Source organism: Ranitomeya imitator, chromosome 2, assembly GCF_032444005.1.
Source record: "Ranitomeya imitator isolate aRanImi1 chromosome 2, aRanImi1.pri, whole genome shotgun sequence".
NCBI lineage: Eukaryota > Metazoa > Chordata > Amphibia > Anura > Dendrobatidae > Ranitomeya > Ranitomeya imitator.
Window position 1 is genome coordinate 184724363 of NC_091283.1, and position 21676 is coordinate 184746038.

Consider the following 21676-nt stretch of genomic DNA (forward strand, 5'->3'; position numbering starts at 1 on the left):
ACCCCCACACGGCAACGACTGGAGACGTCCCCGGCAGGGGAACACAAGGGTCGTTTCCATCCATGGACTGAAGTTTGTGTGGAAAAGGTGAGCGGCGATGCTCTGCGGGGATTTGCTTGTGTAGATTTTGGCAGGTATCACAAAAATATCCCTTGAAGGAAAAAAGTGCGGCAGGAGGGATGAAGGACCCTTGGAGGACCCTTGCACGTACTCTACGCGTCTTCCTACAACGCCACCATGGAGCGAGACATCTTGTATGTCAAGGACCGAGTGAAGCTTTCTTTGCCTAAATGATGTCAGACCAGTGCAGGGAAGGGATGGGGCTGTATCCCTGCTAACATCCGGAGCCGACAAGTCATCCGGCTCCTGTATCCATAGCAACTAGAGGCGGATACCTCTTCCCCATCCCCGTCAGCCCCCCCCTTCTTCATCTCCATCCTTCGCTCCCTGCCTCCCCCTCCCCACCATGTAGAAGATGGCTGGTTCCTTTTTGCTGGAGTGGCCTGGAAGGAAAAATCAGACGGGCACCCCGAATCTACAGCTTCCCGGTGCCCCTCCATCTACAGTCTCTGGCTGGGGTAACATTAAGACCCAGCAAGCAAACAGGTAAGGACGGGAATGGTCCCCCTGATGTTCTGCCGTACCAAAAAGGGGGTCAGGTGGGACAGGCTGCTCCAGTCCGTGTGCCCGTCCGTAGCCTACCCCATCAATCTGACTACATGTTGTAAGATCGACGTGATGTCTCCCATCGCCTGCATTTACAGCTATTGTCCTCATCCCAGCATCGCTTTGTATGCCTGCGTCCCCCTCCCCCCACTGGTGTATCCCCAGCCATGTCTCTCATCTGCTTTATTATACTGTTCTGTAGTCCTGTCTCCGTCTCACCCGTATTTGTCTCTCCGAGGCAGGATTACAGAGGAACAAAATCATAATTGCCTAATAAAAAAATGCCTCTGATTATGTAGATGGCCGTCTGGATACTGCACTGGATAGACTTCACCCTTTCTATGCCAGGAGGCCTGCAACGTGGAGGAGCCTCGCTGGCGAATAAAGAGGTAGAATTGGCCACCGGATGCAGAACGGAGGCCTCCGGTGTGAATTATAGCATGCATATAAACCTCTGTGTGCAGCACCCCTGATGGCGGCATACGTGGCATCATCTGGGCATGCAATATCAGCCTAGAATGCATTACTATGCCACCCACCTAGGCGATTAACCCTTCAGGCCTGGGATTGCCGGCAACGTCTTCATCAACTCTTTGCTCCAAACTTTTGCCAAGACCAAAAGGGCACAGGCCACATAACATATGCCAGACATTATGGCGCAGGGTGCCCTGACTGATGGACCACCCATCCCTATGGCTGATTATTGCCATATATAAAGTGATTTTTCATTTAGCTTCCTCTTTGTTAACCTTAATAAACGCCCACTTAATTGAAACTCTAACATATCTTCATTAATTGTGCATTTTTATTACAAGCTATTATGCCCTGTTATCAGCCGGTAACTTTTTAGGCTGTCCGCTTACGGGGAATCCCTGGTAGAAACCCCAAGGAAAAAGAAACACTCAGAGACCTCTCTAGGTTCATACAGGCCCAATAGGTCTCTTCTCACTTTCTATCTCTTTTTATCATATTTTAGGGGGCAAAGACCAAACAACAGTGATTCCGACTTTTTTTAAATTGTTTTTCCCTCCATTTTGGCGTTCACTTTCTGGCATAAATATTATTTTATTATTTTTGGACAGTGGCAAAACCAAATATATTATTTTTTTTATAATTTTTTGGTTTTAGTTAATGGAGATCTGAAATCTTATGTATACATATATTTACATTTTTTACATGATGTAATATTGTAGTGTATTATAAAGATACCTATTGCCTATGGTATTGGCTTCATAGGTGTACAAATGGCAAACTCGGGCGAGGGGCCATCGGTAGGCACCATGACTGCCATGACACTGCCATGAGCACCCAGTAATCATGTTACAGGGTGGTCCAAGGGTCAACGAAAGGGACACCTTCCTCCATTTCCAACCTCTTAAATGCCACTGTCACAACTGACTGCAGCATCTAAGGGGTTAAACTGCTGTACCTGGAACACCCATACATCATGGAGTAGGCTCATCTCCTGAGCCTGCTCAATACATGCAATGCGCACATCTTCTATACATGTACAGTGAATGTTGAAAATGGAAACCTGGGCAGAGTGGGTCCTCTCGGCGGTTTGAGCCCTGGCACTTCCCGAGTTTGCCAGGTGCCGGCGGCGGTCCTGCCGCCATTTTACTGTACTTATTTCTAGTTCTGACAGATAAACACACATTTATAGTGTAAACTACACTCCTTAATATTGAAATTGCAACACCAAGAAGGAAAAGTGGTGGAATTCTGAAAATCACAGGATGGTAGATATGTTACTGATCTGCAAATGATGAGAAAATGAAAACAAAATTTTCAAAACATCTCAATTCCTTTGGTGTCAAGAATGAGCAGAAATCCAGCACTTACAGCCTTGGCTGCTATCAGTGAAGATATTAATGTCTAAAGAATGTTCTGAATGCACTTGGGCACGAAAATCATCAAGATCCGCTGCTGGCAGCTCCCTGTGCAATTGACGACCCAAGATGTGTTTGTTGGAAAACAAGTCCGGAGACTTTGTAAGTCATGGTAGTCTGGCCATAGAGGCTGCTCACAGTAGCACAAGCAACATGTGGCCTGGCTTTTTAATATGTCACCCCACACCATAATTCCAGGACTAGGACTGGTGTGATGTTCCTTTGTGAAGGCTTCTTCATAGCGTTGCTCACATGATCTCCAGACTGATTCCAGCTATTATTGCATCCTGGACAAAAGGGGGACTCCTCGATGAGGATAGACCTCCATTACAGCATCCATTCCTCCATCACAGCCTCCTGTCTTCAGCTAGAGACCACGTGGGTAATGCCATAAACAGGCCTTTACGAGTAAACGTCACATCAGTGCTACTCTGAGAATAATGGTATGGGGTGATAATATGTACGATCCCTGGACCCCTCCAATCTTTCTTCCCAGTACATTAACAGCTCAGCATTATGTTGATTTGGTCATGGAACCAATGATGCAGCCTTTTCTCTTAAGTGTCCCAGGAACCTTTCATCAACATGGCATCAGGTCTCATGTTGTTTGTGCTACTATGAGTAGCCTGCGTGGCCTAAATGTGTTACCACTTCTGCAGGAGCTCCGGACTGGTCTCCCATGAAGCACATTTGCGACAGCATTGGTCAGCAATTGTAAAGGAAGCTGCCAGCAGTGGATCTTGATGATTCCAAGTGCATTCAGTGCAGAACAACCTTCCATAGACGACCATTAATATTCTCACTGATAGCAGGCAAGGCTGTAAGTGCCGGGATTTCTTCACATGGCTCTCATACTCCAGACTGAATAAATCGAGATATTTTGAAAATAATGATTTCATTTTTTCATCCTGGGATTTCCATAATTCCTCAACTTTTTCTTCTTGAGGTACAATTCTAGTGTTGATGAGTGTATATTAATAGATCCTTTCATGAGATTTATTATGATGTTACTTAAGGTGTAGCAATTATATTCCTATTAAATATATTTTTAATAATCACAATATAATTGAGCTATACCTGCACATAGAGGCGTAAGTTGAAGCTTGTGGTTCCCAAATGTATCGAGTCTTTAAAAGTATTAGTCTCCTAATTTTTTTTTCTAGGAACCATGAATTTGTGCTACTTACAAATAAATTCTGCTGTTACTCACCCTTCATTGCTCCAGTGCTGCTTTTCCAATCTTTGGTGACAGGACTCAGCGGTGACATGACCACTGCAGTCAATCACTGGGATCTGCTGATGGGGAGGGCACTGATTGGTTACAGCAGTCATGTTCTCTGTACCAATGAAGTCACCTCTGAAGTCTGTCAACAAATACTGGAGCAGTGCTGGAGATGCAGTGCTGGAGCTTGTGAGGGTGAGTGACTGCTGAATTTGTTAGTTATTTTTAATGAGTGCAAAGCAAAGGAGCTAAAATAACTGGGAAACGCCTTTAAAGGAAATCTGTCATTAGGTTTTTGCCACCTAATCTGAGAACAGAATAATGTAGAGACAGAGGCCCTGATTCCAATGATGTTTCACTTACCATGCTGCTTGCTGTAGTTTTGATAAAATCACAGTTTTATCAGCAGAAGATTATCACTAGAAGACTAGTAAACCTGCTGCCATGTAGTTCTCCATAGTCATGATCTCTGTATAACCCCGCCCGCACCACTGATTGGCAGATTTCTGCCTATGCACAGTGGTCACAGAAAGATGCCAATCAGTGGTGTGGGAGGTTAATCAGAGCTCAACATTCAGAGAACTGGTAGAGCCAGGGTCGGTTTTAGACAAAGTGGGGCCCCAAATGCTAACATATTGCACCATCAAACAGAAAGATTTACATTGCACATACTGTACATACTGACACATGCATACACGGAACAGGAGCACATATGCACTGACACATGCATGGACGGAGCACATACATTCAGAGACATAGTATAATGAACCCCATACAGCCCTTCAAACAGTATAATTGCCCCCACACAGTATGAAGGACCCCACACAAACCTTCACACTGTACTGTCTAATTGCTCGCATACAGCATAAAGACCCCTACATAGCCCATCATATAGTATAATGGCCCTCCAAATATAATAATGGCCTCCACATAGCCCTTCAAATATAATGGTCCCCACATTACCTTCCATATAGTGTAATGGGCTCCACATTGCTTCAATATAGTATAATGCACTCCCATAGTCATCCATATAGTATAATTGGCCCCATAGTCATCCATATAGTATAATTGGCCCCATAGTCATCCATATAGTATAATTGGCCCCATAGTCCTCCATATAGCATACTGCACTCCTCATAGTCCTTCATATAGTATAATGTACTCACTATAGTTATCTATGTAGTATAATGCATTCCCCACAGTCCTCCATGTTGTATAATACACACCCCATAGACCTCCATATAGTATAATGAACCCCATAATCCTTCATATAGTATAATGAACCCCATAGTCCTTCATATTGTATAATGCACTCCCCGTAGTCCTCCATACAGTATTCTGTTGACCAAAATGTACTCACTGATTTAAAAAAAATAAATACTCACCTTTCTCAGTTCCCCCGCTGTTCTGGTCTCCTCAGCAACTCCACTGTCTGGCACGGCGTGGTGCGATGAAGTGACGTCATTGTGCCAGGTAACGAAGACATCAGACACTGAGTAAGAAAGATGGGGGTGGGAGCGAATGGCTTCCCTTCTCCATCATTGCTTTGTTGAATGTGCGGTGCTGGGCGGGAAGGGGGTGCCCGGCGCCGGCAAAGGGCCCCCCAACTCACGGACCCAATAACGGCCGTGTGGTCTGCCGCTATTAGCAAATGGCCAGTGTTCTCCTCATCCCAACGTCGGCCCTTGGTAGAAATGTTGCAGATAAAACTGTGATTTTATCAAAACTGCAGCAAGCAGCCCAGGGTGTTCAAAAAGTCGAAAAAAATTAACAAAAACGAGGAAATTCATCTACCGAAACGGCGCCACCCTAGCTTTCTGGAATGTAACATCAAGGCTGCAGACGATCGGCAGCCTCTGACTGGCTGCAGTGGCCACCTATTCCTTTCTTCGGAAGAGGAAGCCTGCAGACCAGTATGGCGCACTGCATTGTCAGCTGTACAGGGGAGCAGCTCCTTTCCTGTAGGTGAGAACACCTTTTAACCACCCTAGACAACCCCTTTAATATTGTGCATTATAATATTTAAGTAAATAAAGCAGAAAAATGCATTGTTGAAATTGCAAAAGAAAATGGTCCCATAAGCCAAGAAGGCTCATAGGAGACCTCTTCTTCATAAGGGACTTTATGTTTCTGCGCAGAGGCAGAGACAAAAAAAATATACAAATATTATTAATGGCGCATGCAGGATGTTAGCAAGTCTAATAAATACTGGTCCAAGTTAAAAATATTGTAATATTCCTGGAGTAAGTCTGGAGAGGGTCCCCCTGCCATGTGTGCGCCAAAGTTGCTTTATACAATCTGATGGGTAGTAAAAATCTACTTTGAAGGTGGTGGTGGTCCCCCCATAAATACTGAGCCCATATGCCACTGCAGAAGTTGCGCACATGGTATGTCTGCTGTATTACACATGTAGATAAGCAAATTTGCTTTATTGAATATTCAAAACAGAGACAAAATGGGGAACGTGTGCAAATACAAGCAAAAGTGCAATAGTGCAAAAAAACAAGACGCTCTGATGCTCACGTCCCCTAACGAAGGATCAAGTCTCCGAAACGCGCGTCGGGGTTGACGCACTGACCTGACTCCCACACACGGCGCCACTGGCTCTGGGGTAACACCCATATGAGATACCACTGGTGGATATAGTTAGTCATTATGTTCATACTAATAGATGCTGGTGGATAGGAGTAGCTGGGACTATGTTAATAGAAGATTTTCTGTTTATACTGCTTATCTAAAATGGTGCATAGCACAATAGGGGACCTAATTTTAGGCATAATATATAGATAAGCGTCATATATATTTCTTTGGCGTTTATTATCCGGCTGCATACCACAATATCTTGAAGTGCCTCTCTATTGGTTCACCACCATCTAGATGGTGGGCATTGATCCTCTTCCACTCACCACCCTTAAATAGATTACCCTCTACAACAGATTGATAGCGATATAATAAGCGTGGTGCGTTGTAGTCAGAGCGTCTTGTTTTTTGCACTATTGCACTTTTGCTTGTATTTGCACACGTTCCCCATGAACCCCATTTTTGTCTCTGTTTTGAATATGCAATAAAGCAAATTTTCTTATCTACATCTTGGCTATTTGGTCGCATTTGTGGTTCCCACATCTCCGTTTTTGCTTGAGTCTTGAGCGATTGATCCGGTTGAATGTCCAAGATATTAATAGGCGTGTTTTGATGAATAGTATTACTGAATACTGAATGATATGATGCTGCTATATACCATTTTCTTTGTTCTATATTGAATTATACATGGTAGCTTGAGGACCCTTTGTACAGATTTTTCATTGGGGTCCAGTAGCTTCAATTGCCCTATAAAATATTCACATAAACGAGCCTCCAATACAAATTAATAATGACCAGGAATCAGTGGCCTGGATGTCTAGATTTTACCAAGTCATTTACTTCTCTTTCCTTTGGTTTGGGCTCGTGTGCATGATGGACCACCTTCCTTAATGAGGACATGTTGACTGGTTGAATGTTTTCAGTTTTTGCTTTCATTTTATTCCTGCTGTTCCCATGAATATTCTTTTTTTTTCTTTTTTAAAATCTGCCATACGGTTCCAAAGACATCGACCTTATTATTTAGAGCTAATTTTTAAGGGCTTAATCAAGTGAGAAGTGCTAAAAGGGTAATTGGACAAAGCAGCCTAAAGACACGCCCCAGAGGATCCTGTCAGGCACGCCTTCTTGATAAAGAACATAAAAATTAGCACAAAAAAAAGGCCCATATCTCTGGTGGATTTTTAATAAAGAAAATAACAGAATACTCAAGGCTACAGTGGGAATAATATAAGAGCAAAAACTGGCCATATTTGACCTAGTGACATGTCCTCTTCTACAGAGTGGTCAGTGGCAGGTTTCTATCTCTGAACATTTGGACACCATCTGCTAAATTCTTTCTTCATCACCAATTCTACTTATCTATGACCAATCCTCTCTGAACTGCAATCTCTCTCAAAAATAGAATGAAATTGACATGTAATTTCCTAATGAGTTCAGTTATACATAGTAACATAGTAACATAGTTAGTAAGGCCGAAAAAAGACATTTGTCCATCCAGTTCAGCCTATATTCTATGTTATGGCTCCAACTCTCCCCTCCTCCAACCATCATCAACCAAAAAAAGCCTCAAGTGTTTATTTCCTTCCTCCAGTCCCTTTATATGACCCATTTGCCTCCTTGCTAAAACATAAATTGCCTGGAAAGAAGAGCCTTTACTATTCCCCGCCACCTAATAGTGACCCAACCAGTTCACGGAGCTTTCTCTCCATAGTTCACATTCAAGCCACGTGGGCTGCTGAGACCTGCTCATTTATCAGCTCTGGTCTAGTGTTAATGGATACTGGATTACACAATCAGAAAGTACGGCCGACTTATACAGCTCTGGCAAAAATTAAGGGACCACCACATCAAAGCCCTGTCATGGGCAGCCCAAACTCCAGACCTGAACCCCATTGAAAACCTCTGGAATGTAATCAAGAGGATGATGGATTGTCACAAGCCATCAAACAAAGAAGAACTGATTACAGTTTTGCGCCAGAAGCAGTGTGAAAGACTGGTGGAAAGCATGCCAAGACGCATGAAAGCTGTGATTAAAAATCATGGTTATTCCACAAAATATTGATTTCTGATCTCTTCCTGAGTTAAAACATTAGCATTATTGTTTATAAATGATTATGAACTTGTTTTCTTTGCATTATTTGACGTCTGAAAACCCTGTTGTTGTTTTTTATTTTGACCATTTTTCTTTGTCAGAAAAAAATACAAATATTATTGCTTGGAAATTCGGAGACATGTTGTCAGAAGTTTATAGACTAAAAGAATAATTTACATTTTACTCAAAAATATACCTATAAAGAGAAAAATCAGACAAACTGAACATTTTGCAGTGGTCTCTTAATTTTTGCCAGAGCTATATTATGTATGGGGACCTAAAAGGGTTATTTTCGTATTCACAAATGGATATTTTCAGGTAGTGCTTGTAAAAACAAATACTTTAGCAATTTACTTATTAAAATTTGCAGCTCTTCTTAAGATATTAAAACTCTCTTTTTGTTTACAGTTTGTTGCTTAGGAGACCGACCACTGCTGCTGTCTAGCTTGTAAGCACTGCTGGGATTGGGAGGTAACAGAGCACTCCATTTTCAAAACGGTGCGTTAAAGCTCAATAGAAAAGAGCTTGTAAGCGCTGTGCATGTTCTGTTGTGTATCAGCAGTGGTCGGTCTCCAAGGCATCGAGTTGTAAACAAAAGAAAAGTGTTAAAATCTCAAGAACAACTGAAAATTTTAATAAGCAGTAAACTACAAAAATGGTCGTTTTTACAAGTGTTATCCGACAATACCCATTTCTGAAGATGGGGATTAACCCTTTAAGTTTCAGGAACCTGGAAGATAAAGACGAATTACAATATAAGGGCCACCATAGAAAGAGAATTTATCATGTAGATGAATTAATTGGATATAAGGTTCTGGTTCCATATACAGCTTTTCACCACGGTTGGGGAGATCTGACTTATACTTATTTCATACATAATATTTTCTATTCATAAAAACTGATGGTGACTACTCTTCTTTAACCCCTTAGTGACCGAGCCAAATTTTTGAAATCTGACCAGTGTCACTTTATGTGGTAATAACTCTGCAACGCTTCAACAAATCCCAGTGATTTTGAGATTGTTTTTTCGTGACACATTATACTTTATGATAATGGTAAATTTAGTTCAACATTTTTTGTGTTTATTTATGAAAAATATAAAAAATTGGAGAAAAATGTTAAAAAATTTGCAATTTTCTAAATTTGAATGATTATCCCTTTAATCCAGATAGTCATACAACAGCAAACCATTAATAACTAACATTTCCCACATGTCTGCTTTACATCAGCACCATTTGTAAAATGTTATTTTATTTTGTTAGCATTTTAGGAGGTTTAAAAATGTAGCAGCAATTTTTCATTTTTTCAAAGAAATTTACAAAAAATTTTTTTTAGGGACTTATCCATGTTTGAAGTGACTTTAGGGGTCCCATATATTGGGAAACCCCCAAACGTGATTCCATTTTAAAAACGGCGCCCCTAAACATATTGAAAACTGCTGTCAGGTAGTTTACTAACCCTTCAGGTGCTTTACAGGAATTAATGCAAAGTGGCATGACAGAAATGAAAATGTGTATTTTTACCACCTAAATGTTGCAAACTTCTAAACAGATTACTACAGCCGTCAGACTCTAAGGCCGCTATTTGGTCATGAATTGCCATCGCAAACATCAGGACAACAAAATCATGATCTGAGGGCACCAATTGGGATAAGAAGAAGCCCCCACAGCCTGTTAACCATTTATAATGATGTAGTCACTATTGACAGCAGCATCTAAGGGGTTAAACAGATTTAGAAGGTGCAAATACTGATCGTGGCTGATACAGCAAGTTGTCAGCTATAGTGTACAACCGACAGAGGCTGGATTGTCATCTGTATGGGGAGGCTAGTCTCTTATATCTCAGGTCAGTTAAAAGACGTATTGGCGGTCATTAAGGGGTTAAAGAAAAAAAAATAGGTCAGCCATACTCACTTCCCACACATCACACCGTGTTCGACCTCCATAATCAGACTCTAAGTACATTTTCCTTTAGAAACACCCTGATATGTAAAACTTAATAATTAATCTAAGCAAGATCAAGCAAAGTGGTAAGTGTGAGCTTACTAATTAGCAAAAAGTAGGTGTAAACTTATTACTTATATACTAATATTATTCCTTCTTGGCCCTCTGATATTTACAAAATTTGAATATTCCAGAATATTTTCCAGCATACAACTCCAATATATCATTGGATCTGACGTCATCACTATCTACCTTGGGGTGTCATGCTGGTGATTTGCACAGGGTATAAGCACCGTCCTACTCACTGCGCGAATCACTGTGCTACTCCCAGTGTCAGACCATCTCTCTGAGTTGTCTCGCGCAACACTTCCAGCACCGCTACATCCACCTGTTGCTGGAGAGACTCAACCTGGCTATATGGAGGCACGGCCAGACTCTGCAGGAATTTAAAGCCTCTGTGTTCTACAGAGTTTTGCTTCCTTGACCTATCTTCTGCCACCAGCAGATATATTAGACAGCTCCACCTTCCACACCTTGCCTGAGTTTAGATTCTAGTTGCAGTTTATTTCTCGTACCCTATGTTGGTGCATTATTGTTCTGACTCTCCTGTTATTGAGATGGTTTATTTACTCTTGTGATTTGATCTCTCTGTTCCTGACCCTAGCTTCGTATTTTGAACCTGTGCTTCTCACCCTATCCTTGGACTCTGATCACATCTCTGTTCGCATTTATGCCTCAGCCATGCTGGTCAGCTGCAGCAGGTTCGAAGATTGCTCTGGAGTGGTACCTGGTGACTACCCTAAAGTCCAAGCCTATTCTCACCATCAAAGGTTCTAGTGAAGATGAGGTAGTCACTTAGTTACGCCCCTCCAGGCAGAGGCGGCGTTATGGGCAGGTAGACCAGGCAGCGGCCTAGGACCCCTGCTCCTCCAGGTGCCTCCAGCCAGTGGCATGCCGCCAATACCAGCACACCATGTGGCCCCTATGAGGCCTATAAGAGGGTCCCGGCGTCGTCTCCACCCTATCGCTCAATCAACTTATTGGCATCATAGACGTCGACATAGTTAAAAGCAGTGATGGAGGAGAGAGTGTCAGATGACGCTCCCTCTCCAATCACTTCCCCTCTGCTTGTGACTCAGCGGGTGCGCGATAATGTCACTTCAAGTCTCCCACACTGTGTGTTGTGGGGGAAGTACAGTGCACTATACTGTGTGTTGTGGGGGGACTGCATTATACTGTGAGTGGGGGGATGCACTATACTGTGTGTGGGGGGACTGCATTACACTGTACGGGGGGGCTGCATTATACTGTGTGTGTGGGGAGCTGCACTATACTGTGTGTTGGGGGAGCTGCACTTTGCTGTGTGTTGTGGGGGAACTGCACTAAACTGTGTGTTGTGGGGGAACTGCACTATACTGTGAGTGGGGGCTGCTGCATTATACTGTGTGTGTGGGGGCTGCATTATACTGTGTGGGGGCTGCATTGTACTGTGTATATATGGCTGCATTATACTATGTCTGTGGGGGCTGCACTATTTTGTGTGTATGTGGCTGCATTATACTGTGTGTGTGGCTGCAGTATACTCAGATGTAAGCTGCAGTATACTCTATGAAGGGGGCTGCAGTATACTCTGGGGGGGGGGCTTTTTTACTCTATCAAGGACCATGAGGAGTGCATTATATTATATGGGACCTGCAATATACTGTATCGAGGACTATCTGTCCCCATCATTCCTTCTCAGCCAGTGTAAAGAAACTCAGGAACAAGCGTTGAACGACTTCATTACTGTCGATTATGCTTGTTTAACGGCCTGAACTCCACACCTGTAAATAAAACCGAAATGTTTATGTAAGCATTTGGGGTCCCACTTTAAATTTTTGCTCAGGGCCCCACTTTCTCTAAAACCAACCCTGCCTCCAGGGTAAACCGGCCATTAGTGCAGTGGGTCCACACTCACCTTCGTCACACAGGGACATTTTTTTTTTTACTTAGATGCAAGTTTTAGAGATAAAAATCATTTTTGCAATTGGGTTTCATAAAAAAATGTTGCATGTGTGTCTTCTATAGCCTCTGAGTAGCACTGTGCTCTGGCAGCTCACAGCTGATTTATGACTATCAAAGTTGAATGTGCAAATAAACAAAAAGCCAAAAGATGAAAAATTATTAATGAAACCAAGTTGTAAAAATTATTTTTGTCCCAAATACATGCATTTAAGTAAAAAAAAACAAAAAAAACAAGAGCCCTTTAATGCTTCGGCTTTTTATGGCACATGTGCTATAGATGTTATTTTAAGGCTGGTTTAACACGTCCTGATATTTCCGGTGTCGGAGATATTCGTGTCTGTGTGTCCGTTTGTGTAATACTTGTGGCACACGTGTGGCAACCGTGTGCCACATCAGTGCCACACTGACAGCCGCCAGGGAAGAAGCGCTACAGTAAGCGCTGTTCCCCGGCGGCAGGTGTTGAAGACGGCTCTCATCATTCTCCCCTGCTCTGCCGGCGATCGGCGCGAGCAGAGGAGAATGATGAAAGTTATATTAAAGTCAGAACAATGACAGCAGGTGGGGCCTTTTGGGACTCTTACTCCCATCATCCAACACTTTCTGCCGCTGATAACAGTGACAACAGGAGCGGATGATCGGGGTATTCCTCAGCCGTCGCCTGCGATAAAATGAAATAAATGAATGAAAAATCCAGCGTGGAGTCCCCCCAATTTTTGACAACCAGCCATGCTAAAGCTGGGGGCTGGTATTCTCAGGCTGGTAAGGGGCAATTGATATTGGCCCCCCAGGCTAAAAACAGCAGCCCACAGCTGCCCAGAAAAGGCGCATCTATTAGATGTGCCAATTCTGGCGCTTTGCCCGGCTCTTCCCGCCTCCCCTGTAACAGTGGCAAGTGGCGCCCATATTTGTGGGGTTGATGTCACCTTAGTATTGTCAGGTGACATCAAGCCCACGGCTTAGTAATGGAGAGGTGTCTATAAGACACCCATCCATTACTAATCCAATAGTTATATGTTAAATTTAAACCCAGCCAGAATAAAGTCTTTTAATTGAAAAAAAGACACAGACTCCTTTAATAATCTCAATTAAACCATACTTACGACCTCGCCTAATTCCACCGAAGCCCACGATCTCTGTAATAAAAGCAAAATAAAAAAACAACAATATACCATCCCTGTCCGTCGTTCTGTCCCACGCTGTAATCCATGTCTGGGGAATTAATAGTTTTCAACCTGGATGGTGCCAAGATTCGACCGTCTAGGCTGAAAACCACTGGTGAATGAGCTGCTGCTCCTTATATGTCTTAGTAGGGTCCCATGACAATAAACTGATCAGAAAATGTGCCCCCATTGTGATTTCCAGCAATCAATGGTAATACAGTATGTTAAAACATTACAGTGAGTGTTTAATTTCCCTGCAGCGCCCCCGCAGGGGAGATGAAGCATTACATAGTGTCCATTCAAATCATTGGGCTGTCTGTACAATGCAGAACAGACCAGGTCCTCCGGAGTGAAAGTGACCTTCATAACTGGTCTCAAGTATGGTCAAGAGATGAGAGTCCTGAACAGAGTATTTCCTTTAATAAATAAAAGGTAGCAACACACCCCTTTAAAACTTTCACCATTATTTAAAAGCAAGATTACACTACCATGAACTTTAAGGAGTAAAAACTAAGTTGTTCTGCAATTTTTATCACTTTGGAGCCCTAATAAGGCAGCAAATGAAATAAAATATTTGTATAGTTGTACCATGACCAACCAGGAATCAGGATTTATTAAAACCTGGAAAAGAAAATGCAAAAGAGACATGACTGGAGGACCCTCACTGGACACTAGAGAATACCCACATGGACTCATGGCCGCTAGCCACTAACAGCCTGCATGTTAGCACCAATCCCTGCCTAATGTAGTATCTCCAGCACCGCCAGACACAACATTGCGATGTCGCTGCACATTGTGCTGGTCCCTGAGCTCACTCATATCTTTCTACAGTCCCGTTTTTTCCTGGCCTGTCCTGAATGTCCAGAGACAATCCAAGGGCATGGCCCAGAGCAAAAACGGAGTGGGGTGTCCATAAACACCTATCCTCTGTGTTGCACTGTCTATTGCTGGCTGCAGAATGAGTTAACTGAGAATCCATCAGTCAGCCTCGCCATTATGGTCCGATAGGGAGTTTATAATTCTTTTATCTGTCTTTTCTGAGATCTTCGCAGCTGATTTATGACCACAAGAATGTTGAATTAGTGAAACTAAGACTTTAAAAGCCAAACAGTGCAATTTTTTTTTAATGAAACCCAATTGCAAAAAAGATTTTTACTCCAAAATATATGCATATAAGTAAAATAACTAAATAAAAGTTGTCGCAAAAGTTGGACAACCCCTTTAATCTACTTGATCTATGAGAGAACTAGTCCCCTGTACAGGACAGAACATTATTTATCATGACGGTAAATTAATGCTACGATCATCAATTAAATTCATTTTTAGCACTTATCTAAAGTAATAAAAAGTATTTCTATGTTTTAAAGAGTTTTGGCACCAAAAATATAACAACTATAGTGATGAGGTCAACAAAAAAATGTATCATCATCATCATCACTAATGATGCTACGGAATAAAACACGTACTTCACAGATTAGGCTAGGGTCACATTGCGTTAGTGCAACCCGTTTAGCGCTAGCGCCAGCGGGTTGCGCTAACGCAATGTTTTTAATGTGGCCGCGTCCCGGGGTCGCGGTAACGTCCCCGCTCTCGCAGATCCCCGATCTGCGAGAGCGGGGAACGGACCGCGGGCGCGCCTCGGACGCTGCAAGCAGCGTCCGTGGCGCGCCAGGAAACACCGGCGCGTCGCTAGCGCGTGCCGAACATGGCACGCGCTAGTGCTGCGCGTTCCCATTGCCGTGAATGGGCGCGCTAACGGACGCGTTGCAGGGCGTTAATTTCGCCGTGCAACGCTGTCCGTTAGCGCGTTCCCATTAACGCAATGGGAACCAAGCCTTATTATACAAAGAAAGTGGAACAGTGCAATAACCCGAGCAGTCAGTCAACAAAGAGCTGCATTCAATATTGCACAAAAAATACATCGGAAAGGAAATGTCTCACTGGATAATGGAATAATGTAACTTTACATTTTGGTTAGCCAAAAAGAAATATGCATAAAACGAGGTTTACACGGTGTAATTTTATAGCATTATCTATCTATCTATCTATCTATCTATCTATCTATCCATCCATCCATCCATCCATCCATCCATCCATCCATCCATCCATCCATCCATCCATCCATCCATCCATCCATCCATCCATCCATCCATCCATCTATCTATCTATCTATCTATCCATCTATCTATCCATCTATCTATCTATCTGAGATAGCAGTAGCTGCTGCCTCTTTGAGCCCAATCTGCAGAAAATTGGTGCAGAGCGAGCTGTCAATCAAAGTGCCCATGACTCAATGACTGTGGCTCAGGGGCGGAAATGAGTTCAGTTTCTCCCTGTAGCTGCACATTCAGTACACCAGTCAGGCAGCATTGTAAAGTTATTTACCTGCAGATTAACCCCATACCTGCAGGTAAATACTGTTACAGGTTCCCTTTAAAGCTGGACATCCAGATGAGTGGTTGACTATGTAATATAGACAGCTTCCTTCTCAGGACTAGTGAGATGCTTCTGCAGGAGACGTTCTCTACGTTATCCATATGCCCCAACATTATACAGTATACTGTGGAAGATGCAATGGAATTTTGAAATATTTTGGCCGGTGTGTCACAAACTGGCCGAGTTCCTCAATTCCCTCAAAGGTCAGACTGGACCAGTGGTTCTGACACAGTAATGGTCACCAAAGGTCCAGCAGAAGACAGTACCATTGAAGTCTATAATTTGCAGTTGGGATACATTCTTCCTATCTATAATTGATATACCCTTATGCCTATGATTGACATAAGAGTGGACTTGTATGTGTTATGTATAGAATGATATATAGGTTTATTTGGAATTTTTTAGCATAACTTGTATTATATTCATTGATATACTTCTCACTTTATGCTTAGGAGTCCAGTGGGCGGTTCTAATCACTGATTGACAGCTATTTCCGTACCTGCACCTACACAAGAAAGCTGTCGATCACTGATTAGGACCGCCCACTGGACTCCTTAGCATAAAGTGAGAAGAGATATCCATGAATATATTACTGATTTCAACAAATATTTTCCTATGCATCCATATGTATCATTCTGTTCAGCTCTTCCTGCTCTAGAATCCTTCTTTTCAAGCTCAACAGATTATCTTTAACTTTGGACGACCCGACCCATTTCAGCAGGACTAGACGACCATCATGTGCATGGAGTCCTGACTCTCTACCGACGGCCAATGTCAGGGAGGAGAAGGGTCGGTTAATCAGTTTCTACGTGGGTTTTATCGCAATTCTTTCATCAAGGGCATATTGCTCCCATGCCTCCCGTCTTACCGCGATGCACTCCGGAAGATTGACAGTTCTGATCGGCTTAATGGTTGGCCCGAACTGTGCGTTCTCCGATGTGACTATGTGAGGCAGCGTTGTCTCTACAGCATCAGATGAGCTCTGGGGGACTGAATTAAACTTCAGAGCAGCGCTTACAAACTCAAAAGCTACGAGCTTGTAAGCACTGCGCTCCTTGCCCAGGAGAACTACGCATTGAGCAGTAAACTACAGAATAAAAAAAATCCTCCATTCTAAAGATTTTTAATAAGGGGTAAATTGAAAAGTTTTAGTTTTTACACATACTTTACAATTTTATCCATTTAACAAGATGAGAATACCCATTAAATGAGAAATAAGCCGCTGCGAAAGGGGGACTATCTGCCACTTACACCTAATTTCCCATATGTAACAGATGCACGAGCACTGAGGGATCCGAGCAAGTGGGAACGGCCGAATACGAGTTTGACTGACAGGTCCCTAATGTGTGTGGCCAGCCTTAGGCTACTTTCACACTAGCGTCGTACTCGGCCTGTCGCAGTGCGTCGGGCCGACGTACCGACGCATACTGTGGAAACGCCTCAGAACGGGGGCAGCGGATGCATTTTTCCAACGCATCCGCTGCACCATTCTGAGCTGCGGGGAGGAGGGGGCGGAGTTCCGGCTGTGCATGCGCGGTCGGAAATGGCGGACACAACGCACCAAAAAACGTTACATGCAACGTTTTTTGGTGCCGATGGTCCGCCACAACACGACGCAACCGTCGCACGACGGTTGCGACGTGTGGCCAAGCGTCGCTAATGTTAGTCAATGGAGAAAAAACGCATCCTGCAAGCAATTTTGCAGGATGCGTTTTTTCTCCAAAACGACGCTAGTGTGAAAGTAGCCTTACTGTCACTATATCGGCCCCCAGGACACTGAGCTGACGTGTAATTTAATAAGCAGGAGATCACACAATAGAGAATAAAAGGCCATAGCTGTGACTTCCCATCTTGGCACAATAGTATCTCTCCACTAAGCAGCATTCCAAATGTGTAATTCTCGCCACAGCAAAGATTGCAGGTGAATACCTATTTATTCTGGAAGAAATCACATGCAGCAGGCGTACAGTATACATAAAAGCAAAGCACATGGATTCAGAGGAGACAATAGCACGCTCTTTTAATCCACTTACTGCCAGCAGGAGAAATAATTACATAATGAGGAAGGCAAAGCCACTTAGGCTTTCATTGGCTCGGTAAACCTGGGCTTAGTCACTCCGAGTTTGGCCGCCATCAGATGTGCGTCTTAATAATTTTACGGAACTTTGACCAATTCCACACAGGTGTATTTTACTAATGTATTGGTGGAAAAAATTGTTCTAATTGTCCCCAAATAAATCTCTGTTAGGCCGGCGTCACACTCAGCGTATAAAAATACGGTCCGTAATATACGGCCGTAATACGCAGAAAAGTCCCCAAAATAGTGGTCCGTATCTCCTCCGTAGGCGGGGTGTGTCAGCGTATTTTGCGCATGGCATCCTCCGTATGTAATCCGTATGGCATCCGTACTGCGAGATTTTCTCGCAGGCTTGCAAAACCGACATACGGACATACAATGGATCCATGTTCTCCAAAAATCGTAACAACATATATACTATATATATATATATATATATATATATATATATATGTCAGTAGACACATATATGTATATATATTAATATTTCATCCAGCGCGAGATAGCTTTAAAGCCGGTAATTCAATTGCCGGCTTTTGCTATCTCGTTTATAAACCCGACATGATATGAGACATGGTTTACATACAGTAAACCATGTCATATTCCCATTTTTTTGCATATTCCACACTACTAATGTTAGTAGTGTGTATGTGCAAAATTTGGGCGCTCTATTAAATTAAAGGGTTAAAAGGCGGAAAAAATTGGCGTGGGCTCCGGCGCCATTTTCTCCACCAGAGTAGTAAAGCCAGTGACTGAGGGCAGATATTAATAGCCTGGAGAGGGTCCACGGTTATTGCCCCCCCCCCCTGGCTAAAAACATCTGCCCCCAGCCACCCCAGAAAAGGCACATCTGGAAGATGCGCCTATTCTGGCACTTGGCCACTCTCTTCCCATTCCCGTGTAGCAGTGGGATATGGGGTAATGAAGGGTTAATGTCACCTTGCTATTGTAAGGTGACATTAAGACAGATTAATAATGGAGAGGCGTCAATTATGACACCTATCCATTATTAATCCAATTGTATTAAAGGGTTAAAAAAAACACACACATTATTAAAAAGTATTTTAATGAAATAAACACACAGGTTGTTGTAATATTTTATTGTACTCTCAATCCACCTGAAGACCCTCGCTCTGTAACAAAGGAAAAATAATAAACCAACAATATACGGTACATACCTTCCGATGATCTGTCACGTCCCACGATGTAAATCCATCTGAAGGGGTTAAAATATTTTACAGGCAGGAGCTCTGCTATAATGCAGCTGTGCTCATGCCTGTAAAACCCCGGGGAATGAAGGTAATGTAGGTCAATGACCTATAGTTACCTTCAGTCCCGGTGATGTGCCCTCTGCTGGATGTCCTTCAAGAGTGGGAAAAAATGGGGGGCCAATAACCGTGGACCCTCTCCAGGCTATTAATATCTGCCCTCAGTCACTGGCTTTACTACTCTGACGGAGAAAATTGCGCAGGAGCCCACGCCAATTTTTTCAGCCATTTAACCCTTTAATTTAATAGCTAGAGCGCCCAAATTTTGCACATACACACTACTAACATTAGTAGTGTGGAATATGCAAAAAAAATGGGGATATGAGATGGTTTACTGTATGTAAACCATGTCTCATATCATGTCGGGTTTAGGAAGGAGATAGCAAAAGCCGGCAATTGAATTACCGGCTTTTAAGCTATCTCGCGCTGGATGAAATATTAATATATACATATAAGTGTCTACTGACATATATATATATATAGAGAGAGAGAGAGACAGTATATATGTTGTTACGATTTTTTCAGAACATGGATCCATTGTATGTCCGTATGTCGGTTTTGCAAGCCTGCAAGAAAATCTCGCAGTACGGATGCCATACGGATTACATACGGAGGATGCCATGCGCAAAATACGCTGACACACCCTGCCTACGGAGGAGATACGGACCACTATTTTGGGGACTTTTCTGCGTATTATGACCGTAAATTACGGACCGTATTTTTATACGCTGAGTGTGACGCCGGCCTTAAGGCCCCTTCACATTAAGCGACGCCGCAGCGATACCGACAACGATCCGGATCGCTGCAGCGTCGCTGTTTGGTCGCTGGAGAGCTGTCACACAGACCGCTCTCCAGCGACCAACGATCCCGAGGTCCCCGGTAACCAGGGTAAACATCGGGTAACTAAGCGCAGGGCAGCGCTTAGTAACCCGATGTTTACCCTGGTTACCATGCTAAAAGTAAAAAAAAACAAACACTACATACTTACCTACAGCCGTCTGTCCTCCAGCGCTGTGCTCTGCTTCTCTGCTCTCCTCCTGTACTGTCTGGGAGCCGGAAAGCAGAGCGGTGACGTCACCGCTCTGCTTTCCGGCTCACAGACAGTACAGGAGGAGAGCAGAGCACAGCGCTGGAGGACAGACGGCTGTAGGTAAGTATGTAGTGTTTGTTTTTTTTTACTTTTAGCATGGTAACCAGGGTAAACATCGGGTTACTAAGCGCGGCCCTGCGCTTAGTTACCCGATGTTTACCCTGGTTACCAGTGAAGACATCGCTGGATCGGTGTCACACACGCCGATCCAGCAATGTCCACGGGAGATCCAGCGACGAAATAAAGTTCTGGACTTTATTCAGCGACCAACGATCTCCCAGCAGGGGCCTGATCGTTGGTCGCTGTCACACATAACGATTTCATTAACGATATCGTTGCTACGTCACAAATAGCAACGATATCGTTAACGATATCGTTATGTGTGAAGGTACCTTTACTCGTAACAGGCTTTTCCCTATCACCAGCTGCACAGTACAATCAGGGCCGGACTGGGACTAAAAAAAAGCAGCCCTGCCACACAAACCCCACCACATACTATAACACGCCCCCCACACCAGATCAGTGGGGGTTGCTATACTTTAGAGCCCCTCAACACTCCTCTTAAAGACGTTATTTGAAGAGCCAGGTATGAATGGCACCACAGGGCACATGATCGATCACATGTCCATTCTCGGGATCATGGGGGTCCCAGCGGTCGGACCCCAGCAACTGCAAAGTTCTCAGGAACAGGGGATTACTTGGGATAATCTATTTAAGTGGGTTTTCCAATATATTTTTTTTAAATTTCCCACAGGAATACTAAAAATAATAAACCTCTATTAACCCTCCCAAAGACCAATGTCGCCTACAGGACAGTAGTGGTACTCTGCAGTATATATACTGTATACAGGACAGGAGGAATGGTACTGTGCAGTGTATATATACAGGACAGGAGGAGTGATACTGTGCAGTGTATATATACAGGACAGGAGGAGTGGTACTGTGCAGTGTATATATACAGGACAGGAGGAGTGGTACTGTGCAGTGTATATATACAGGACAGGAGGAGTGATACTGTGCAGTGTATATATACAGGACAGGAGGAGTGGTACTGTGCAGTGTATATATACAGGACAGGAGGAGTGGTACTGTGCAGTGTATATATACAGGACAGAAGGAGTGGTACTGTGCAGTGTATATATACAGGACAGGAGGAGTGGTACTGTGCAGTGTATATATGCAGGACAGGAGGAGTGGTACTGTGCAGTGTATATATACAGGACAGGAGGAGTGGTATTGTGCAGTGTAT

At 43.4% G+C, this 21676-nt stretch overlaps 1 protein-coding gene across 1 annotated transcript in view; it reads left to right on the forward strand.

Annotated features, from left to right (window-relative positions):
• The first annotated feature begins 239 nt into the window (after positions 1–239).
• The window catches only part of GPR173 (G protein-coupled receptor 173), a 50870-nt gene continuing 29433 nt past the window's right edge, over positions 240–21676 (forward strand). Inside the window, exon 1 of the mRNA XM_069748249.1 lies at positions 240–606. The gene's annotated coding sequence lies outside the window, so the exon portion shown is untranslated. The remainder of the gene's footprint in view (positions 607–21676) is intronic.